Genomic DNA, 24,208 nt, shown 5'->3' with positions numbered 1-24,208 from the left:
AAATTTGAGACCCAAGGTCCACCACTACTAAAATGCTGCGTGCTGGGAAGGGGCCAGAGCTTAGCGGTAGAGAAGATAATCTAGGGTTGCCATATTTCAAAAAGTGAAAATCCAGAAACAAAAAGTATTTGTCCAAAGTTGCTGAGTTTTTGTGTTTGCAAAATCTCAAAAAAGTGGGGTTTTGAGCTTTTTAAAATGGAATTCGCCAAAATCTACACTTCCAACTTGGGTTGCCATACGTCTGGATTTTCCAGGACATTTTTAGAGATTTTCGCCCTCACGCGGGCCGAATACTGGCTATGCCTGGGAAATTCCAGACGTATGGCAACCCTAGATAACCAGGTAACAGGTAATACAAGTATCTCTGCTGCTGGCCACAGTAAGAGAGGGCTACATGGACAAATAGTCTTACCTGATTTAAGGCCAATGTTACTTTGCCATCGGTCAAGAAATAGGAAGCAAAATGATGGGGGGGGGGCTAAGGTGGCCCAGCTGCATTGTGCATGGAGATGAGAACAGAGAGGACCAGGGAGATGTATAGATGAGTGAGAGGGTGTATTTGACATCTTTGTTCGAGAGAGCCAGCCAAAGCTTTGACTATGTCCCTCTAGTATGAATTTACTTCCTTCTTGCTCCCAAGCAGATGAATGAAGTGATTCCACCTACATTGTGTTCCCAGGGTGACATCAACAGGATTTGGTGCCAGCCGAAGAAACCAGATGTCTCCACAACTCTTAGAGGAAACATTTGGAAATACAGATACTCATATGTGCAGCCTCAGCTCTGACTCATAACCAACACATTCTTTTTAAAGGGGTACCCTGTATGTCGTGCTTCATGAATATACACGATTTCCTGCAGGGCTTGTACAACATTTCATGTGAGGAAGAAATTTTGTCCAGTGGACAACAAGTAATTATTTCAGATCGCTCCCTAGGGTCTGTTTCTTTCAATCTCCTTTTTTGTTTATAAATTCAGAGTGGGGGCATGTGTGCATGAGGCATATAAGGTAATATTCTGCTATGGATAATATTACACATTATTGAGAGGCATGCTGGAGAATATACTATATATTGCTCCAAAGCATAGCTCTCTTGGAAACACCATTTCCTCTGCTGGGCTGCTTCAGATCAAGCTTTTTTTTAAAGGCAACTTACAGCAGTTGAGTGACTTTAAATTGCCACTAGCCTTGTGCCAGTCCGAGCTGGTCAGAAATGGCTAGTACTGGGAGACCTTAATGTCACATTTGTTGCAGGCCTATTGGACTTGTATAGAGGACCATTGAATACAGATTGGGATAAATTTCATTTGAAGAGGCACGGTGACATGTAGAAAACATGTGAATGAATTGTGCTTATGCTCTGTGACCTTGAACTTCCTCCTTGCTGGCTTATGAGATGTAGCTTGGGAAGTTGACCCGGCGATTCCAGGGAGTAGTTAATAGGCCCAGAGAACAGAACAAACCTTGGTGACAGAGCTTTATCACAAGCCTAGTATGGGATAACATACCATGGCAAACCTTGACTTAGAATAGCAGGCAGGGAAGTAAAAAAAATCTAGGGAGGAGCAAATTGCCTGTGAGCTCCTCTCTGGGATTCTATATGTTTGAGTGGTCCAGCAAGCCATTGTTTACTGTGATGTGCAAACTAGGCCAATTTGTGGTATGTGGTTAGGGATACATGTAGGCTTGGCAACAGTGCTTAAAGGCTATTAACAGTCAGCCATAATTCTGAAAGATCATTCACTGGCATTTTATGAGACAGTGTACCACTTCCACTGAGCAATGTCACTGAAAAGATATCGAGGGGCTGACTTCCGGGTTAGCGCCTCCGGCAATGGCGGAATTCCTCCGATCGGGAGGAATCTGCTCCATGGAAATCAGAGTCTAGCCGCCACGGCAAAGGCGGAGACCCACTAAAATCACAGGTGGGAGAAGCCTGTGAATGTGGGATTCGGCTGGCACCTTTTGCGCCTCCTCTACTCGCGGGGAAACCCGGTTTCGGGGATCCGGAGCGACGTGGGGTGAGCGGCGCGGTGCTTCGAATTGACTGCTTCTTTCACAGAGTGAAGCCGCATTGCTGTTGCCGGAGAGCGCTGACTTTTTCCTGTGGACAATTTGACTTTAAACAACTACCCGTGAGTAGAACAGAAAATTGGATTTATAAACGTTTTAATTTGGTATCGAAACGGGAAGGTTTCAAACAGGAAGTCCACCTTCCCCTTTTGTAAATAGATTGAAGCAAAGACGCTGCAAGCTAAGGTCTTGGAAAGTCTTTTGTAAAGGATTAAACTTCCATCGATTAAAATCATTAAACCCCCCTTGGAAGCAGGAGAAGAGGGGGGAAATTTTGGATCGCGTAAGCCTGCAGGAGAGAGTGATGAAAATCAAATTACCACTGCTCTGAACCTGGAAACGGGCTGCCAGTAAGATTGATGTCTTGCGAGAGTTCATTGACTGTGAACAGAACGTATGTTGACAGCTAGCTAAATAAGAGAAATATATTGTTTCCATTGTCCTCTTCTGCATTTAAAAAGGAGGAAAAGTAACTGAAAATTGAAACTAACTTTATTGCTTGAACTGTGCTTGAAAGGATTGATACAACTGGAGACTGTTTCCCTCTAGAGGGAGCTTTTGAAACTGTTACAAGAGTGGAGCTGGGGAATCTCCAGCTGCAAGATAAGAAACTGTGAGAATCAGGGATTGACCTTGGACCATTTAAGAATGTCGACAGAAGAAGCCTTAGTGACTGCATTATGTAAGATAAGCTATTCGCTGGAACAGCTCCACAAGAAGAAGGATGTTATGACTACTAAAATTGATAACTTGGGACAAAAAGTGATTAATTTGGGACAAAAAGTGAACATCAATACAGAAATTATTCAGGATTTGACACAGGAATCTACTTCGACAGGACAAATTGGGGAGAAGATGAAGGAGAAAGTTGTTGTTGTTGAACCTAAAGTAATACAAGTGGGAGCCCCAGCCTTACAGAGGCAAATTGAGTACTATAAGTTGAGGCCTTTTATGATTGAACCTAGAAAAAGTCAGATTTTGAGGATCGGAGCCCTGCTTGGACTGGAGAAGGAAAGTTGGATAGATCCCTTCATGCAGGGATTTACTGACCTTTGGGACCTGGATTTGGGTCAGGAGGTGATTGGAGTTGTGGGGGCCTTTGGATTTGGAGGAATTTTGAAACATGTCCTGAAATACTATATGGACCTTAATTTTAACTATGGAGAGTTGGCTGACCTGTGGAGAAGGAATAAAAGCATTGTTAGGTCGGAGTCTCCCCGAGATCTGCTCTTCAGCATCAAAGAATATGAAGAAGACCTGCAGAAGGGACTTGGAAAAGAGTTAAGAGCCTCGGACAGAAGATCTCCAGGTTGATGGACTATGTGGAATTGACGGAAATGACTGGCAGAATCCGAGACCAGGGAGAAGAGATGGTGGAAGAAGATTGGAAAAGTTTAAAGTTTATATATAGAAATACTGTAAAATTAATGAGTGTTAGAAAAATGTTGGAATGAAATTTTATGGCTTTAGTAGAAATGTTATACAGAGTTAAGCATAAATAAGTACTTTAGCATTAATGGAAAATAAGGTTAAAAATATGTTAAGATATTTATATGACAAAAAATAGAGAAAGATGGAAAGGAATTGCTGAAACAATTAACAGAAGTGGAATACAAAAAGGAGGTGAGAGGAGGTTGATGAAACAAGGGAATGAAAGATAGAGTATTGAAATGGTATGATGTATGTTTTTAAACTGTTTGTTTTGTTTTGTTTTGTTTAGTTTAATGTGTTAAGGTTGTGTTTTGTATTGTTTATATATTGTATTGTATTGTTTTTTTCTCTCTTTTGTTTTTTCTTCTCGTCTTTTTTCTTCTCTTTTTTTCTTGTAAGCTTTAAAAGTAATAAATATTATTTTTAAAAAAAGATATCGAGGGGCTTAGTTGCAACACAAACCCCAGAGGAACAAACAGTAGTGGCTGATGCCCATTGGGACTGGTGGGGCAGTATACAGGGTGGCCAAAAGTAGGTAGGCCAAGATCCAATGAGAGGTGGAGTCAACTGTTTCTAGTTTTGTCCCTCTCTTCCTCCCTGCTGAGTTTTAGAACAGCAACAGCTGACAGGCAGTGCCATCCGCCAAACTGGGTGGAAGTAGGAAGGCAGGCAGGCAGGTGGGCACTGACTGAGAGCAGAATTAAACTGGTGGGCCAGTGCCTCATTTGCCCTAATAAACCAGCCTCCACTGGGAACAAAGAAATGGGGGTATGTGCCTGGGCACAGTGCCTTATCCACAAGAAGTCACTTCTTAATGACTAAGGGGTCTGACAGGTTCTCTCCTGAACAGGTCATATAGATGGTGGGACCATAAAGAGGCCTCTGGGAGGGTTAAAGATGATGCCAGAGCAGGAAGAGAGCAGCACTTCCAAGATACTTCATATGCTTATTGCTGATAAAATGTCACTGCTCAGTCCCAAGTTTCTGTCTTTCATATCTGGTGTAAAGCATGCTTACAAATTTGGTTAGGTCTGCTACTCAGTGTTGCTCTAAATTCAGGTTAAGTTGTAAAGAACGAAGTGAAGCATAAAAGAAAAATGGGACACGGATCTTTTAATTCCATTCTCCTGCTTGGCAGCCAATTTTTGTTATAATCCACAACTCTTACCTTTCTTCTCTCCAATTTAGGATCATACATCAACCGGGTCCCTAACTAGCTCACCCAATTCCCCTCTAGGCCTTGGAACCCTGCCATGATACAGCTTGTGCCAGTTCAGTCCTTCTCGGTGCTATAGCCGTTCCTCAGAACCTTCACAGCCCTTTCTCTTTCTAGACGCTCCAAATACATGATCCCTTCCAACCAAAAATATATCATTGTTCAGATGACAGTGCACAGCAGAAAATGCTGAAAAGAAACAGAGGTTTTCTCCTAACAACCTGCTTTAGCAATAGTGGCACAAACAGGTTTTTCATTGCTGAAGTTAAAGTGGTCGTAGATCTCTTCATTACTTGGCATGGAAAGAAATACCTTTAAGTCTTCCACAGTGTGAGTCTAATTCTGAACTTGTGAAGCTGCCTTCAGTCACAACTCTGCCTCTCCCCGGCTCTTACTAGTCATGCTTTGTACCCTCCTTGAGTGATTTTGCCTGGCTGTAGTGTGTCTTGGACTTTGGATAATCATGGGTTAGGGCCCATCCACATTTTGGTTTGTCCCGTGATGTCAGGGGCCCAAACCTTCTGCTTACTGCTGGATTGGAACAAGCATCAATCTGCAGAAAATCTAACTGATGATCACCCCAATTTTGCAGTGAAGAGCAGCAGGATAAAGAAAAAAACCCTCGAACCCAGCATTGGATTCAAAGGACAACAAAAAAGCCACCATCTATGTCTCTTTGTTCTAACCTGTCAATCTCAGCTCACTTGGAGTTCTGTCCCTCCTTCACATTCTCACGGCTAACTGAGTCCAAGGACCTCGCCCCAGCCTATGTCATTCAAAGCTGAAACCCTCAACCTGGCCTTTGCCTCTGCCCACTAGCACCCAGCAAAGAAGGAGCCCCACTCCTCCTTGCCTGGCAGTTTTGCCTTCTGATGGTTTCACACTAATGGCCCATCCAGCTAGCTTTGCCAAGCTGGCTTGGCTTCTTAGCTTAACAAAATCCAGAGGGGTTCCATGTTTGTCAAAGTTTAAAGAAACCTAATTCTAACTTTTACTAAATTCAGGAATTATGGGAAGGATCTGGCACCCAGGAATTTAGATGAATCGGCCTCCCCATCATAAAATCCCCAGGAAATAGAGGGCCATATCATTGTGTGATCCACCCACAAATACCCTGGGGCCTCCCTGTGGGTCATAACCCACAGCTTGAAATACACATAGTTAAAGGATTCGACTGGATTTACTGGAACTAGTGGAAAGTAGCTTGTCACACTTCCATGCTGGACAATTTCAGGCTGGCATTAAAACATTTACTGCCACCAAAACATCTGCATTCATCTCCTATACAATTTTGCAAGGGGAAGAGACCTTGGCCTGCTTTTGGTTTTTGGTTTACGTTTAACAAGCTGGGAGAGGGTGTGTTAATAGGCAAGGGCTGGAGAATCAAAATGAGGTTTCTAATTCTCTGAGACATTTGAATAATATTTCCCACTATCTGCTAGCCCAGCTCAACTGAGTGATTAGTTCATCTCTCCACCGCACAGCATGCAAACGGTGCTGTCAGTGGAGCTAAGTCACTGGGAATCGATGATGGATCTTTGCAGGAGCTTCTGTTCAATCAATGTGTGCAAACATCTACTCCTCACTATGTATGTGGTAAACAATTTCAATGTATGTCTCCTAGTTTATTCAGTGTATGTGTGTGTGTGTGTGTGTGTGTGTGTGTGCGCGCGCGCGCGTATAGGTGTTGTGGGACCCAGGTAATTTCCCAGGCTGTATAATACTTAATTGAAATTATAAAAAAACTACCCAAGTTCTTCCCCCCACCCCATTTTCTTTTTGTAAGTAATAATTGCAGTAGATGCTATAATTTAAGCACCAATTTCTGGAGTATTTAAATATTAATAAAGTGGTTGAAGAGGAGGCAGAATAAGGCATATATACATTTTTTTTTAAGCCCTCCCTCAATTTCTCCTCTACAAAAAAATCCTTCTTCCTTAATTTCACCTCCTTTGGGATGGTTTGGGTCCTGAACTCATTGTGAGATCTTCAAACACATAATAAGAATTAATCACCATTAGTTCTCTATTTTAACAGCTGCTTGCTACCTCCATAACCCAGTGCAGCTGCAAACTTCTCTCCCTTTGCTGACATCATAATCCCATTACGGCTGCAAACTTACATACATAAAATGCAGATTTAAGCTTTTCGCTCGCTCGCTCTCACTCTAAAAAACAACTTCTACTTCTTAATTGCTTGAGCCTCTATCAGAAGCATAAAATCACTTCTCACTTGGCAGCTCATCTTCTTGTGGCTTGAAGTTTAGAAGCATGCTCCTTGGCTGCCTGTGTTATTAGTACACCCCAATGCAAGTCTGTAACCCGTCGCCTGAGATTCAGATGCCCACGCGTGGGCTGAATTATCCAGATGTGGCAGCTGTGCCTGTGTCAATTCCTTTCTCTTCACCTTTGAGCTATATCCTTGCCATTGCTGGGAAAACATATCACAAGTCTACTAAGGAGCTGGGACTGCCTGGGCGCTCTGCTTAAAGCTGTGGCATATCTATTTTCTGTTGAGTGGATACATGTAGTTCCTTGAAAAAGATCAGAGCGAGGCTTTTGCTTACAAAATGCAGTCTTTCCCTAGACTATGTTCAGCAAAAGATTTGTGGCAGGTGATAGCTCAGTGAGTAGAGCATGAGACTCTTAATCTCAGGATTGTGGGTTTGAGCCCCACTTAGGGCAAAAGATTCCTGCGTTTCATGGGGTTGGACGTAGATCATCCTCAACGTCCCTTCCAACTCCACAATTCTATGATTCCATGAAAAGATAGAGACAAAAAGAAAAGAGAAAACCATATTGTGTGACCCTCAAAGCACCTCAAAGCGATTTCACAGTAAAAAGAACTCAAAATGCCAAAACAATTCCATAGATACAAGCCATTTTTAATATAACAAGCCATATACACACACTAATTAAATGCAATTCTGTATGTAAAGTCAATTTCAGTTCCAATCCAGATAAAGAACTTGATAAAGATCTCCACTTGCAAGGCTTATTGACAAGAGAAGGTCTCCTGTTTGTTGTTCCAAAGCTTGTTTGTTCTTCCAAAGTTGCCACCAACCTAAAGTTTACAGAAGTTATGGTTGCTAAATGCGGGGGGTGGAGATACAAAGCAGTAGATTCCTTACTGCATCTGCAGCCCTAATCGACCCTATTGTCCAGGACAGAAAGGGTGTGTGTCTTTTTTTGTTGTTGCACCAGCTGTCAGGCTGGCCCAGTAGAGGGGTCTGAATTGGGCCCCTCACCAGAAGTGGGGCACATCACCGTCTCTGCCCTATCCCTGAAGCACCCCATTTTGAGACCACACACTGCCTACTGCCAGTGACAAGACCCTGGGATGGAGAGCTAAAATAAACACATTAGGGTTTTGTTTTTTTTAAAAAAAATCTAAACTCCATTAGAGCAAAGATTATAAATATTAATATCAGAGTGATTTTAAACAGTAGAATTGTGTTAAAATGCATGAAATGATTTTTAAAAAGTTATAGCCTGGTGCTGAAAGGACGTCAGGGTAGAGGCCAGGTAAAATTTCTCTAGGGAGAGCCTTCCACAACTGGGGGACTACCACTAAAAGGGCTCTCCCCTTTGCAACCACACTTCATATGTCAGATTGGCAGGGAACTCAGAGCAGAGCCTCTGATGGTTATCTTAGGGCTTGGGTAGATGCATAATATTTGTATCAGCAATGCAGAGCAAATGTTCTCTGGCTGCAAGGCCTGTGCATACTCACCATGAAGTGAGTCCCAGTGAACAAAGAGGGGCTTTGCACTGGACTGGTCCAGCAGTCAGTCTTGACAGGAAGCTTTTGTAACTAGTCCAGCTCAAGTGATACAATTGACACCAACTTTGTTGAGCTTTTGGCACTGGGGAAAGAAGTGGGTTTCAGTGGAGTTTACTGTCACATTAGATCGTTGTGCATCCTTTACTTTCTAGCAATTTTATTTGCTCTTATCTTCTCCTTTGTTTTTATGTACGGTATATGAATTCTACTTCTAATTGTTACCTACTCTGGAATTTTTTTTGCAATGAAGAACAGGATAGAAGTGTTTTAAACAAATGGTGTTATCTGTGTAGCAGCTAAAGCAGTTTATTAGGATCAGTGTGTCCATCTCATTTACATAATCATAATCATCATTACTTTTAAGAATGGTGTGTTTTTTAATGAATTCTCTGTTAAAAATAGGTTCCCCTCCCACCTTTTCTTTCCTAGTTTGGGATCTAGATTGTGGGGTCATTTTCTCCACCATTTCAATAGCTGTGTCTTGATTCTTTTAACTCCTAAACACTTAGGTTTGAGATAGATAATTATGTTGCTTAATAGTAAATTGCACTGCAACATGCCCAGAGGGATCTGAAATAAAAGGTATTTAAAAATCTACCATGTTAGAAAAGCAAGATAATTTCAACTAATGAGATTATCAAGGATAATCAGTTTACAAAAGCCCATTACGAACAGATTCATTGATGTCTTAAAACAGCAAAGAAGAATCCTATTTATTTTTTTAAATGAATTGCTTTTTCGAATGGAAATAGGCTGTTTTCCATTACTTTTTATTTGATGATTTTTGTAGCCCCATCTGCTGTCCATTTATGGAAATATCTGGATTAGGATTTTGTAAATTACATGTCTTCCAATTTAAAGTGGGCAATAAGTAAAATCTTGGATGCAATTTCCTATCAAACCAATGACGATGATAGTTTACACTGCCTTGGCTTGTGGTGTCATCCATACACACTGGAGCTCAATGCGGCTTTTGAACAGTTATGTATTGAATTGCAGCCTTGATCAGTTTCAGAGAACAGTTTTGCCAGACTAAATCCCCCTGGAAGCCAAAGATGATACCTAATCTCTCCTTATAACATGGAAAATATTTTTATTAACCCTTTCTTATGGACACTACTCTAACAGAAAGCAATACCTGCATAATATTAAAGCACCTACCTAAGAAAATAAAGGAATGGGGAACTCTTGGGCCCCTACAAATCCCATTTCCCATGAACATTGATCATGGTGCTTGGGGTTGAAACAGCTGGAAGAACAGATGCCCAACCCCAATCTAAGAGAAACCTTTTTGAGGGCCAATAGTCCCCTGCCCCATCTTCTCCATTTGCTTAAACTGGACCTGCTAGTAAGTGACACCCAGCAAGTGTGTCTATGTGCATCTTTGGTGAGCCTGCTCACATATATATCCTGAGCACACACATGCATGCAGGTGCACACATACACCCCCCACATACACATATGCACATCATGAGCTCTCTGTCAGTGGAAACCAAGTCCCCCACTGTCAGTGTTCATGCAGAGAGCGCCTTCTTTGCAATAACTTTCCTCCAAAGTAAAGCAGAAGAAAGTCAAAGCATATATTGGGGACACCACCTGGAAGGAGTTAATCAGCTCCCTCAAATGAAATGCTAATGGATCGGTGACTCCTCCATGGCTCCAACCCATTCTACTCTTCGTAATATAGAAAGCACAGAGGAAGGGCACATTTGTGTGGGAAGAACCATGTTTGCATGCAACACTGGATCAAGGGGGCAGATTAGCATGGCATGTGCACTTAAGCCCTAATATCTTCTGCGCTGTCAATTTTAGCTGATGCAGCTTTGTGCGCTAAGAGGCATGCATAAAACCGCAGCTGAAATAGCAGGCTTATCCAACAAGCCGTGAGGATCCAAATGGGAAGATCTGAACCACAGTGTCTCTTTGGTGTGCAAACTATGCAGGACTTACTGCGTGTTGGGATGTTCACTTGCTAGCTGTTCCATGCAATTTTCAAGCCGCATCAGGGTAATTTGAAAGCTGCAGCAGCTGTACAGAAGTAGTCATGAGAACCTTGTTAAATTAGAGCTACAGTATGTGTGTGTGGTTTCTGGAGAGTGGAAAGCGAGAAGTTCTTCTCTCTTGTTTCCTCCCTCCTGAAACTTTTCTGTATAATAAAGGGAAGGGAGGTTTTTAATCTTATTGTTCATCTTTGTACCAGGACATGTGTTAGGGGTTTAAGCAGACCAATTCCCTCTTTTATGTCCTCCAATTCTCCTATTTCCGGCTGAGGAAAGTCTTCAAGGACACCCCATGGGCCCTGGAAGCTACTGGTGAAGTACCCTGCTAACCTTGGCAGCAACGGCTAGTCAGTGTAGACCAAGGCTGGGTAACTTTTTTGGCTCAGGGGGCCAGATCCTTATCAGGATCTAGTCTCATGGACCAAATTTGACAGGTGGGCAGGGCTGCCCACCTGCCATTCACCTGATACCACAACAACATCAGTTGATTAGGCACTTAGAAGTCCAGAAGCTAGAACTTTAAAGCACCACACACAGTTATTCCAGGAGGCCTTGGCTCTATCACCCATCAACTGATGGTCACTAGTACTGAATCCTGTTTTCCCTTGCTAATGCACAACTGGGAAGGCACTTTAAGGCAGCCACATCTCTTCCTGCCCCACACTTGACATCACATACAACGTCAAATGTGGGTAGTTGGGTGTGGTTTGGAGAAATTGGCCTCGTGGGTCAGATTTGAACCGCTGGCAAGCCATGTTTGGCCCACAAGCCAAGTTCCCCAACACCAATGTAGACAATATTAGTTGAAGGAGCAATGGTCTGGCTTGGTGTAAAAGCGGCTTACTATAATAAGCATATTCTGCCATTTTATGGACCTCCGTTCTATTTGCAGGCTATGTTGATCAAGGGTGAGGAAGTTGTGGCCCTCAAGATGTTGGGCTGCAACTCCCACCATCCCAAACCATTTGTGTGCTGATGGGAGTTGAAGTCTAACAGTATCTGGAGGGCCACAGCTTCCCCAACCCCTGCTGTAGATGCTACCGGGGAGATCCTCTGCCACAAAAAAACACCACTTCAGTATTCTTTTATGATTTCTATGTCTTCTCTAATAAAAGTACCAGATTAGCTTCCTTCTGCTTAGAGACAATAAAAGGTGAATGAAAGATGTTGTGGTCCAATGAGAGCCGCAAAGCTTCTGAGATGTCACAGAGAGTGTGTAAATTCCCAGTCAGTTTAGATAACTATATTAACCAAAATATCCTACAACCATATTGGCTTATTCATACACTTATTATTTATGTAGGAGCTGCTCTACAATGGCACCGTTTTATTTATTTTAGCCCTGAGCGAGCGCGCTGCACGAGCATCTACTGCATGCCTATTAGCCTGGTTCACAGATGAAGGGTTGTTACAGTTCCTGAACATTTTCCTATCTCTTCATGATGATTTGAAAGGTGGCTCTCCTGACCTTCTGTAACCTAAAATGATTTCAAACTTGTCTAAATAATATACATGTTCTGTCTTCTTTTGATTGAATGATGAATAGCACTTAAGAGTGATTGATTGGGGGCCATTAACATGGCCAACGTGTTTAGAATGGATCACAATCTTTCCCTCGTCACCATGCTGTATCCTATGAATTTGTCCGGCGTCTCTTTATTTCTTTGTCTCTGGCCACTGCAGCATGTTAACTTCAGCCAATTGGCAAACAAGCAATCCCTCTGGCACCGGCACAAATGTCATTTCTTGGATTGTCCATTAAGGGGCTGGTGCAAGGGATATGTAGCTGATCCTTCCAAAAGAATAAGCACATCCTCAGGATGAAGCATTCTGTCTTCCTCATTCTCTCTCTCTCTGTGTGTAAAACCGGCATTTCTAATAATAGTTAAATCATTGATATTTCTTATAAATGACAAGCATCCCGTTTAACTATGTATCTATCTTACTTTAGAGACACTCAGGCAACAAACATGTTATATGTCTTGGATAGAAAGTTACATGCAAGTCTTCCTCTGCAAAAGAAAAACTGAATGATTTCTCACATACACGCTCCATTGGTCATTTGCACTTTTCATAAGCATGGCTCTTAATTTGGAAGCCAAATGAACACTCCAACCCTAAATGTGTTTAGTTGGAAAGAAAGTCTCATGGATGGCAAGAGAATGTATTTCCTAGCCAGCTGTTTAGGATCAGAATATATCTAGGTATAGATGTTTTAAAAATCTTGCTGTAAACAAGTTTTCCTTTACAAAAAAAAAATAAGGAAACAATATAAGCAGGAAAGCCACTTACATACTGATGAGCAGAGGGTGGAGGAGGCAGCCCTGGGGTGGGAACTATGAGCTTCGGGAGGATTCATGAGGATAAACAGGACTCCCAAGTCCTGTCCTTTATGGAGCTGAAAGGCCTTTGGGACTTCAAACTTTTCAGATCTTTATTGAGAACTGTACTACACATCCCCAGGAGTATACCTTCGGTGTTTTTAACAGCTGAGACCAATATATTTGCAGTGGCAATAAGTGTTCATTTATACCTTTTTAGTTTATTAGTCTAAGCCAGGGATCAGCAAACTGTTTCAGCAGGGGGCCAGTCCACTATTCGTCAGACCTTGTGGGGGGCCGGACTATATTTTTTGGGGAAAAATGAATGAATTCCTATGCCCCACAAATAGCCCAGAGATGCATTTTAAATAAAAGCACACATTCTATTCATGTAAAAACACCAGGCAGGCCCCACAAATAACCCAGAGATGCATTTTAAATAAAAGGACACATTCTACTCATATAAAAACATGCTGATTCCCAGACCGTCCGTAGGCCGGATTTAGAAGGCGATCGGGCTGGATCTGGCCCCCAGGCCTTAGTTTGCCTACCCACGGTCTAAGCCATGTATGTCTGAGTGCAGACAGTCAAAACTTGCTGAATGAAACAAATGTGAATCAGATCCAGTAGCTGAATCTCTGGGTGCCCCAAATGAGGGCTTGTGCTTCATTCATCTGACTTACCTAATGGGAATATAAGGGTGGGGTGGAGGGAATATACAGATAAAAAATAATTCCTAAAGACATCAATATTCAGGTACCATCAAGTAATCATGAGGAGACAAAATGTAAAGCATTTGAACGAATACAAGGCATATGGTAAGAACTGGAGTGCAACAAATGTTAGATTTCTGAATATCTGAATCAAAGTCATATGTCTTTTACTTTTTAGTGGCATACTTGTACTGTCAGAAAGTTGCTTTGGGGGTGCAGAATCATACCCATATATTAAGCCATTATCTTTACATAAGGCTTATCTATGAATATTTCAGCCATAACAGTAAATTGCAGGTGGTTTTGTATAGGTAACATAGCACTTCTGGGAATCCCCAGGTGCAGTATAAGTTCAGTGGAACCTTACAAATGGCACAGATTATATTTCTACGCATCAATTATATGGGTTTCTGGATACTTGAACACATAAATAAATAGACAGGTATATCAACTAGCCCTCTGGGGAATAATGCAATATTGTTTGTGATTGGAAAATATTACACAAGATCTTGCATTTGGTACGTGGGTACCAAAGATAAGAATTTTCACTTTCAGCAAAGAGAGGGAATCACACATAATGGCTTCAGTTGCAAGAGGCATTAGGAGCTACTAAAGCACAGTGTGTGTGTGTTGGGATTCTATGGATTCCGGTACAATTTTTATTTTTTGCCAGCTAGACACTTGTTGTTCTACAAACAAACTCTCCCAGACAGATGCTCATTTGGGAAGTAGCAGAATGGCTGTGTTTCCATAGCAAATGATTCACTCCTGATTTTCCTGGATCCTTTAAAACACACACACACCATTTTCTTTCATGTAATGATTTGTGGCTGCATGCATGCATCAGGATATTTATTTCCTGTTGTAAACAGCATCTTTACTAACAAATCAAAGGGTCATTTCACATTGACGCTTTTCATTATTTAGCAGTCAGAAGTGCACATGAAAAACAGCAACTGAGAAGTTGATCAGAGTCTTTATTTGAAACCCACAGCTATTTAGCAGTTGATGAAGAAGTTAGCAAACTCTCAGGGAAATTTGGAATGTTTCCCTCCAAGTACGGAAAGAGATTCTGTCACCCGTACCAAGTTTAATCAGCATGAATGCTGCTTGAAAGACATACATTTGAGGAAGCATTTAGCAAGCAGCATAGTACATTAGTGTCACAAACACTTTATGCTTCCAAACATGTTGCCCAGTGTGGTTATCAACAGAAGTTAACAGATGAACAGTGTGAAAACACATAGCAGTGTCAGTGCGTGTTTAGAAATGAGGCATGCTTTGGAGGAAACCGGGATGTCAAAAGGACAGAGATGAAAGTGCAATGAAGTCAAACCATACCTCCGTGCTGATGGCCAAGCATAGGAAAGGAATCGCATCTGTACCTCATATATAGATGTCTCCCTGTGAGTTTAGGAAAGTCCTTGCAGCCCAAGGGCAGATCATCTTTACAAAGCCCTACAGTAATAATAACGGGTACATTATGAAATTGAGCGTGACTCTTGCATTATGAAAGTGAAGATTGCTTAGAGGGTTTTTTTTGGCCATTTCACTGGAACTAGAGTCTCTTTGCATGTTTACTCTTTAAACATGCTTCATTTGGGAATGTAGTTACTTAGAGACAGCAGACAATCTTAAGTAAACACAACTGACATTTGGACAGTTAGGGGATGCTATTCAACAGAAAAACAATGATCCTTTATTATCTTCATAGCAATTCAAAGAAGCAATGTCATTTTGAGAGAAAGTTAGGGGGTAGTTGGTTATAATTTGTCCTTTGTTTAAAGCTTTTTGTGATTTATTTTTTTTTGTGGCTCACTCTTGATATATTTTCTAAGTTTTTTTTTTGTCCCAGAATCTAACTCTTTACAGGTGAGTGTTCCAGTAACTTATTTTTATATTTAAATGAACCACAAGTAGCAGAAGCAGGTAATCTGAAATTGACATGGGGAGAATTTTTCGCTGGGGTTCTATAGGAGACCACACATATATAGGTACAAACACACACACACACACACACACACACACACACACACACCTTTTTCCTACTAAGTAAAGTTATCAAAGGAGATTTGCTTTCTTTTCAATACACTTGAAGAGTGCTTTATGATCCTGTTGCCCGGCTATTAGAAAAAGCTTAGCTTTCAACAAAGGTAATTAAATTATAAAATCATGCCTGCAATCATCAAACTACTCATAAAACAAGAAATGAAAAAAGATCTCCACCCCTGAAATAAAATTCTTGAAGGCTTCTCTTCACGTAATATTGCTCCCTGATGTTAATTACATTTAAATGGAAGAGTACTATTTTGGTATCATTCATATGCCTTGAAAAGTACTTTCCAGTTTATCATACCTGTCAACCCCTGTGCATCACAGGCTAATACTTTATTAAGAAAAAAATCATTGGGGAGCTGCTGATCCCATTTAAGTACATTGGGCAGAATGTAAGACTAATTAAAAAGCATATTTTACATTATTAATTTCTGAGTTTCACTTAATGAATGTGAAATGACAAGGCTACTATTTTTACATTCAGGCTCTCTGGGTTCTTTAGTCAAGGGAATTAAATTCTAGGATTTTTTTTTTTTAACCAAAGATGCTGCTTGAGAGATTTGTTTTCAAGTGCAACTAAGCTTTTTGAGCAAGGTTTTTTTTAATATAAAAAAAAACCAAAACCTGGAAGTACACCAAAGCATATTACAACCACTTAAAAGAAGAGTTAAATAGATGTTGTTGTTGGGATTTTTGTTTTCCATCTCGATACTATAAAAGTATTTTAGATGAGGTATAAAATATGGTTTTTAAATTATATTATGATTTGCAAACACTAAAAAATAATTGCAGTGCAGTTGAGAGAGCACGAAAACATCTAATCTTTATTGTGTAAGACAATGCGATAAAATATTTTACAGCCAAAAGCTCATTTTGCATCTGGAAAATTGTGTAAACTGATGGGGGAGGGGGCGAAATCTCATTAAAACTAAAGGTTTTTTTTTTAATATTCTTAAAACAAAGCAATAGACTATAATTGCAGTTCTACTCCCACTCAGATTTTATTAAATTATACAGTTGTACAAATGTCTAATATTCTCTTTAAAGAAAGACATAAAATAAGAAGGGCTGTGAGATCAGGCAGGTTGATCTGAATTTATGCCAATGTTTCAGAGAACAATGCTGCTACATGCTATAAGAATTTTGTTTTGGGTGTTGTGTTCAACTAGAGCAGTGCAGTTGTTAGGAAGCACTAGATGCTGTGTGTGTTACTTAAAACTTTGCCAGGTGGAGACTGGCACTATGCTCCTTTTGAGTACTACATAATAACACATTTTAATAGGGCTGTGGAGGGAGGAGAGTCAAAATCTCCCCCCCTCCAAATGTGCTTACAATTAGCTCTCTGTACTTTTATTGTCTTTTTTCCCCCCTAACCACAAAACTCACACTGGAGGCAAAGCTTAACTGCCAAGGCTTTCCTCGTGTAAATATTAGGAAATTACATTTGTACAAAATGCAGGGCTTTGTCAATGAGGGCTGGAGCGACTCCAACACAAATTAATCAGGATAAAGTTGCTCTGTGTTCAACATGACCATAGTTTATTTTCTTAAAGCATTAATTTGTCAACAGCTTTCCTGCCTCGCTGTGACTCATGCGAATGGCATTAAAGGAAGACCCAGATTTAGTCCGTGCTGATCTACCTTGCCGTTTTAAACAACCCATTCCAGCCATTTGAAACATTATACGGCTTAATTTTCAATACTGGCTTTTGCACAAAAGGCTTTGAATCATTTGCAAGAAGCAGAATGTTTTTTGCATTGAGAAAAATAAGTCATCTTTTTTAAAAATAATGTTAGCAGGGCTGACACAGCTAATTACTATAACTGTGTATTATGTCAAATTTATATTCAAAATTGCCACAGATAGTCTGCCTAAGTAAACTATGCTCCGAATGAAAAAGCAGCATTCTAAACACATCTCTCTCTCTCATTCCTGTCTTCCTGATGACATCACAGCATTCTTAATTGTAACCTGGTTTCTCAAACATTATCCATTCATTGTTCTGTTTCTGGAATGCACAATGGGATCGACGTTTCAGGCTCGCCAAAGCAAATTGAGGAAATGTTTCAGTTTCTCCTTTGCCAAATATCGTAACGACTTGTCCACAGAAGCAAACCTTACTTGTGACTGTTACACCACGAGTAAATGCAGCATTCTTATCAGACGCAAATGCTATTGTTCAGTCAGGGACTCCTATGATGTTTCTACTGCTCATACGTATACGTGAACAATTTTATTCACACGAATGGATACTCTCTAGTCTTAATTTGTCTTATGTCAGTAGCTAACTTTTCACAGTTGTGCAATTATAGCTGATTCAGCATTTAGCTTTGGGGAGACTTGCAATCTGTATTTCACTAGGTAATGCTAATTGCTTAATAAAGTCATCACATTAGGAAATAGAGAGGGGGAAAAATAAACAAATCAGCATTGTTTGTCTCTTGTGCTTTTTGTTTGTTTGTTTGAAAATCTCAACCCTCCCCGTTCTTCTAGAGCAGTTTATATTAACATAGGTGCCTGAATAATATTGGCACTCCCCTTGTTTTATCAGTATACATTTGCCTTGTTCACAGTTTTATTATTCAAGAATTCGGTTGTTGCCAAGTATTAATCAATATATTATGCTGCTCAGTTGGGCAAGCTGTACGAAAACATAGTGCCCCTAGGGTTAATACAGTCAAGAGCCAGAAAAGTGTTTTAGACATGTACACAACATGTGGTTTACTATTATCATTAAATGAGGTGAACTGGGACTCTATACATATGGATTTTGAATTGCATAAATTTTGATTGATATCATTTGAAGACTGAGACCCTGAAAGGGTAGATTTTGTGAAAGACAATACACAGGCCAGCTATTACCACATACAATAGTACCAGGGAAGAAGAAGAAAAAATATCTGAAATGAGCAAGGCAGCTGGCTTTTAAATAGCTAAAACATAACATCAATACTTATTTTGAATAATGGAAAAAAGAGGTAAAAGATGTTGACCTCTGCCTGACAATAACATGTTCCAAAAGTAGAACTGGTCTCAAGGGACTATTCCTGCACTCCACAGTAGCCACTACAATTTCCTCCCCCCTCTCTTTTTCTCCCTTGTTTTTTGCCCTTTCTCCTCCTCTCGCTCTCTCAAAAAGATAAATATTTTTTGAGCATTTAAACATTATGGACAACTGGCCAGAAAAAGAAAAAGAAAGAAAGAATTTTCACAAATTCAGGAAACACTTGAGAGGTAAAACCAACATCCTGAGACAGGAGACAGGCCAGCTTTTGACACCAAGGTTGGACCTGGGAGGCCTAGCAAACCCTTCAGCCAGGAAGTTCTTGCCACAGAGGTCAGGGCTTCGGGGACCTCGCATGAAGGCAAACGGGAACAGAACTTTCCATGCACCATCAAAACCAACAGGCCTTTTCATGGGAAATTTGCTGGAAATTTGCTGATCTGCATTAAACATTGATGAGATTTAGAGAGTAAGAGCCTTTCCCTCAACTTCTGGTGGCTTACAGGTTCATGCCGTTTTAAGTAGTGAATTATATAACATATGCAGGAATTTGAAAGGTCTCTGAGGCCTTTAAACCCATTTTTCTCCTTAACATGTGATCCGCACGGAAAATTATCAATACATCACTCCACGAGATTCATTCAATTTGCTCAGATTTGTTAAAACTTTATTCTGAGAGAGCACTGGATAATGCTTCATTTATTATTGATGCCCCATAAATGTATTAAAACATTAACCATATTTCTCCGCCATGGCATACTTCAATTCTCACGGGGTTGTGGGGGTGTAGAGGGGTGGGAGAAGTCCAAATGTTTCTCCGACTGCTACTTTAGTTTCCCCAAGGAGTGAGCATATTTGTGTTGTGCTACACCTTTAAGTGTTGATTAGGCTTTCATGTTAAGGTGACGGAAGTGTCATGCCGTGTTTCCGTTTAATGGGGTAATAAGCTGCATCAGCCACATGAAGGAAACGTTCCTTTTCAAGTCAAAAATGGCAAAAAAAAGAAGTTTGTGTGTAAACACGAAAAAGGCATTCTCCTCTCACTTCAGCTTAACTTGGGGAGATAAGCTTGGGGGGGCGGAGTTGTGTGAATCTGGAACAAGCGTTTTGCCCTCCTTCTGATACTAACATTCCCTATGAACTTCTCAGCATGTCATATACAACTCGACTTTCTTTCTTTCTTTCTTTCTTTCTTTCTTTCTTTCTTTCTTTCTTATCTCTCTCTCTCTCTCTCTCTCTCTCTCTCTCTCTCTCCCCATTTCTGTCATTTAAGCAAGAAGATAGAAGAAGAAACGAGCTTACTATTTTAAAATCCAAACAGTCAGATAACCCCCCTAATTTCTATGTTACTATTGAGAGAGAGTAGGTTATTTAAGTTTGGTGTTCATTTGGGGGGGGCAATCGTTTTATTCTTTTTCTTTGCTTCATTTTGGATGAGTGGGGGGATATATATTTTTGGTCATAAATGCCTCCTGTTCCCCCCTGCCACACCCTGTTTCCCCATGCTATCATTATTGGGTAACAATTGGAGCAAACATTATGGTGGGGGGGAAAGGGACATAAATCAAGAAATAAAAAAATAAAAAAAATAGTTTCTGCACATTTTCAAAAAACACGTCGTGCTCTCTGAGGTCCTTTTCATTTTAACCAAATCAGGGGGAACTTGTCCTCACAGCGGCAAGGCAGATGGAACAATAAATCACAGGAACCATTGACTGCCTGCAGTGTACTCTCCACAGCTGTCACTTTTGTGTCTCTTTGGTTTTAGCTGACATGGTATGAGGTCCACTGTGAACCAATCTGGACTTTTTTTTTTTACAGTCATATCCATCAAAACGACCAGTACCCATCAACCTACTGCCGCGATCGATTCGTTTGCTTATTCTCACGCATAAGCCAATACTCAGCTCACTAGGTGAGGCTTCGGAGAAGCACCTCATTTTGGGGAGGGGTTTGCCTCTAGCTACAGCTGTGATTTTCTGCGCATTCTTGGCTAACGTTATTAAAGTTGCATCACGATAGATAGAGAGCAAAGCAGATAACACAGGCTTTATGTGGAAGAGCAGGGATATATGCAATAATGTCACTTGGCAATTGTTGGCTGTTGCAAATGTTTCTTTTTCAGTTGCGTCAAGATGCTTACCAAGCATTGAGTTTACAACTCGTTGTTGATTTTACAAAGTAAACAAGCAAATGTTATGTGCATAACCTTAGCTGTCTTTGTAAAGGTCAGAACGTACTTGCTAATTTCTCTTCCTGCCTTTTGGTGGCACTCTGATGCCAGCGATCGCCTCCAGTGTGTTTTGGAAACAAGACGTCCTTTCTTAACAAAAGACTCAATCTACAAAAGACTGCAAAACAAAAAATGATTAAATGTGAACTGTTGGAGGAAAGTTTACTTGGTGTAAAAAAAAAAAAAAGCCCTGCAAGCACTAAATAGCGAGGTCAGCTGTAATTTGGGCTAAAGGTTACATTATACACACAGTGATTGCATATTCATGTTGGCTAAATGAAGATTTTCTTGTTCAAACTCAAATACTAAAGGCATAACATGTGAATATAAAGATATGGAATTCATGTGAGGCTGAAGCACCTTATATTATTTTTAGGCAAGCGTTAATCTAAACATGGCCCTTTGATTCCTTTTTTTTTTGTTAAGTAGATGTTTCTTGGACTATTGTAAACATTAGAACAATTTTTAACAAATCATGTTTGTGAGCAATGTGGAAGTAGAGGACGTGTGTGTGTGTGTGTGTGTGTGTATTCACACATTTTAGCACAAATACACAGGCATTATTTTTGAAAGCTGTTTTCAAAACCTCTGCTTAGGTCAAGTTAAATTTATTATATTTTATATTGCTGAGCTCCATGATTTTGAATTGAGGTGACAGCTGAAAAGCACCAGAAACTTTTAGAATCTCAGAACTATATATTCCTATAAAGGAAGAAATTAAAGTACCACTCCTAGAAGGCAAGTACGGTAATTGCATTTTAAAAATACAAACTTAAAAGAAGCATAACAAAACACCCCTTTCCCCCTTATAGATTTACGTTAAGAAAATACGTTTTCCATATGTTGACAATTCATGCACACTGCTTGTAGTTTAAAAAATCTCTTTAAAATATACCGTATTTCTTTGCATGATAACATGAAGATGTTTGGTCTTGCATTCTGTAAACTATATTCCCACCCGCTTTTTTAAAAAGCCTTTGATGAGTAAGTGTTCCAATGAAATATCATTAGTGAACCTAGATATAGCAAGCACAGATTCATGATGAGAAAGGATGAGAAACAAAAATTGCCTCTATTTCCATACAAGGAAGGGAGAACTTGGGATAGGTGGGAAAGTTGATTTTTAAAAAGTCCAACTACCACCACTACTACTAATAAACCTCTTAACTTTAACCAAATCATTCTTATATGTTTTTATCAGTGCTGTTGCATGAACCGAAAGACACTGTTATAGACCAAATGGTGCCTTCCTTTACAAACTACAAAATTCCAGTGATTTCACTCATAGCTGTCAATGATAGGCAAATTGAAAGTAATTGAAAGCAGAGTGTAAAGCAAGCAACACCCTATTGGAGACACTGATTCTAGTACAACCAGTGGCTCTTTAAAAACCTGAATAAAGGATCACTCCATTCTGAGTATGTAAACATGCCGTGAAGGAAAGATATATGAAGCATCACAAGCTTCTGTTGGATGCAAATAAAAGTTAGCAACTGTGAGCTTTTCCTGGAGTCATGGATTCTACTGCTGCTATTCACAAAACAAAACAAAACACTCATCCTTTGAACTCAACATACATTTTGGCAAAATAAGGACTGCAGATTATAACATGATGAGAAACGGACTTTCAATGAAGGCCTTAAGTCACTAATGTATATAAAAATAAGATCTACAGATGGGAAAGGTCAACAGTCCCGAAATATTTCCATTTTGAAATGAGCATATTTTAGAACTGGGTTTCTGGTATAAAGGGTAGTTATCTTTATAAATAAAGATCTCTCTATATGTTAGTCCTAACAGCAACAGAAATTGGTATGTTTTCTATGAATCTTTCCCCCCAATTTGCATTCAGCAAAAGTGCAATTGCAGCCAAAAATCCTGCAAGGGGGAAGACTGACAAGGAAATTTCTTCATTGGCTCGGTATGATAAATTTGGATGGCTCGTAAAGTCTAAGCTAGCAGTTGCAGCTGTTTCTTTTCTCAAAAAGCTAATCTTGCAAATACTATTGTACACATGCTTAATTTGGAACACTCATTCTCACAATTAGCTTGGTTTTTTTTAATATTCAAATGACTTCACAACATCTCTGTTTACAGTATATATGCCTTCTATAAAGGAAATGCCCCAAATTCATCCCAGTAAAATTTCAAGCTGCTTTCTGCCTATATTTTGAGCATCTCTTTATCTGTTCTAGTTTTTGAAAAATCCAGTATATTGCCTATGAAATCTGTTTTTCCTTTAAAAAGCTATGATTCTTAAGAATGCACAGTAAAGTGTATGATGCCAACATTTGCCTGAATAGGACCACAATTAGAAATGCATTTATACTGAAACCTATAATTTTTTATAATGTGATGCTTTGTTTTCTTTTTTAAATGAGAGGGGAGAGAGAGGGTCTATTCAAATTACAATTGAAAGCAGAGGAAACTAAACTTTGTATATATTAAGCCATGGTGCTGTCAGGGCAGGTTTTAGGACAGAAGTCTATGTAGCCACTCTACAAAATAAGTACCCCCCCCCAAAGGCAGCATGCCTGGCTTTATCATATTTTGAAATTAATTAATACACATTACAATCTAAAGAGTGAAGGGAGGGGTGTATGATCATGAAGTCCAGAGTCTTCACTGTGCCACTGATATTAAGGTTGGACATCCCATTCCTATCATCTTTTTATGATCTGGGTCACAATAGCATTTATTCCATTTTCTGATTGGTCAGCTTTGCTCCTAGGTTGTGCAAGAATAAGGAACTATGGCTCCTGGTTTTAATGTTTGGATGAAGTGTAAGATCACAATGGTGTCATATAGAAAATACCCCGTGGGGTGAAGCTGCTAGGATTATGGCCACTGCTACTTCAGCTTGAGGGTCAGGAACAGAAAATGGAGACCAGAGGACCCTTATAACAAATGCCCCGGCATGGTCAAAGAAAGCGGCAAAATAGTCATTTATTTCGGCATCTTGTTCTGAATGGTGGTAAAACTGGGGCAGCAACTCAGCTGTCTTAACAAAACTGCATAATTAAGAAATGAAATTTTATTTCACTGGGTTTGATAATATTTGAAAGGTTTATAGGAGAGGGTTTTCTTTCTTTCTTTAGTGGTTGTCATCTGGGACAACTAGACTTGCTGATTTTGCTTTCTGGGTGTTCTCTCATTCCGTGTGTGTGTGTGTGTGTGTGTGTGTGTGTGTGTTTGAGAGAGAGTGAGTTAGTTTACAGGTTATTAACCCTAAATGTTGCTGACACATTTAAAAGGCTGAGTCTTAGGGAAAAGTGTAAGATTGACATATATGAATACTGATTAAGCAAGTTCAAATGATTAAGGAAAACAGGGCATTCCATAGTAATGTCCTTAACTAAAACTATTTTTTTTTGGGG

The sequence above is a fragment of the Podarcis raffonei genome, chromosome 5 (genome assembly GCF_027172205.1).
Source record: "Podarcis raffonei isolate rPodRaf1 chromosome 5, rPodRaf1.pri, whole genome shotgun sequence".
NCBI classification, from domain to species: domain Eukaryota; kingdom Metazoa; phylum Chordata; class Lepidosauria; order Squamata; family Lacertidae; genus Podarcis; species Podarcis raffonei.
This window is presented reverse-complemented; position numbering follows the sequence as displayed.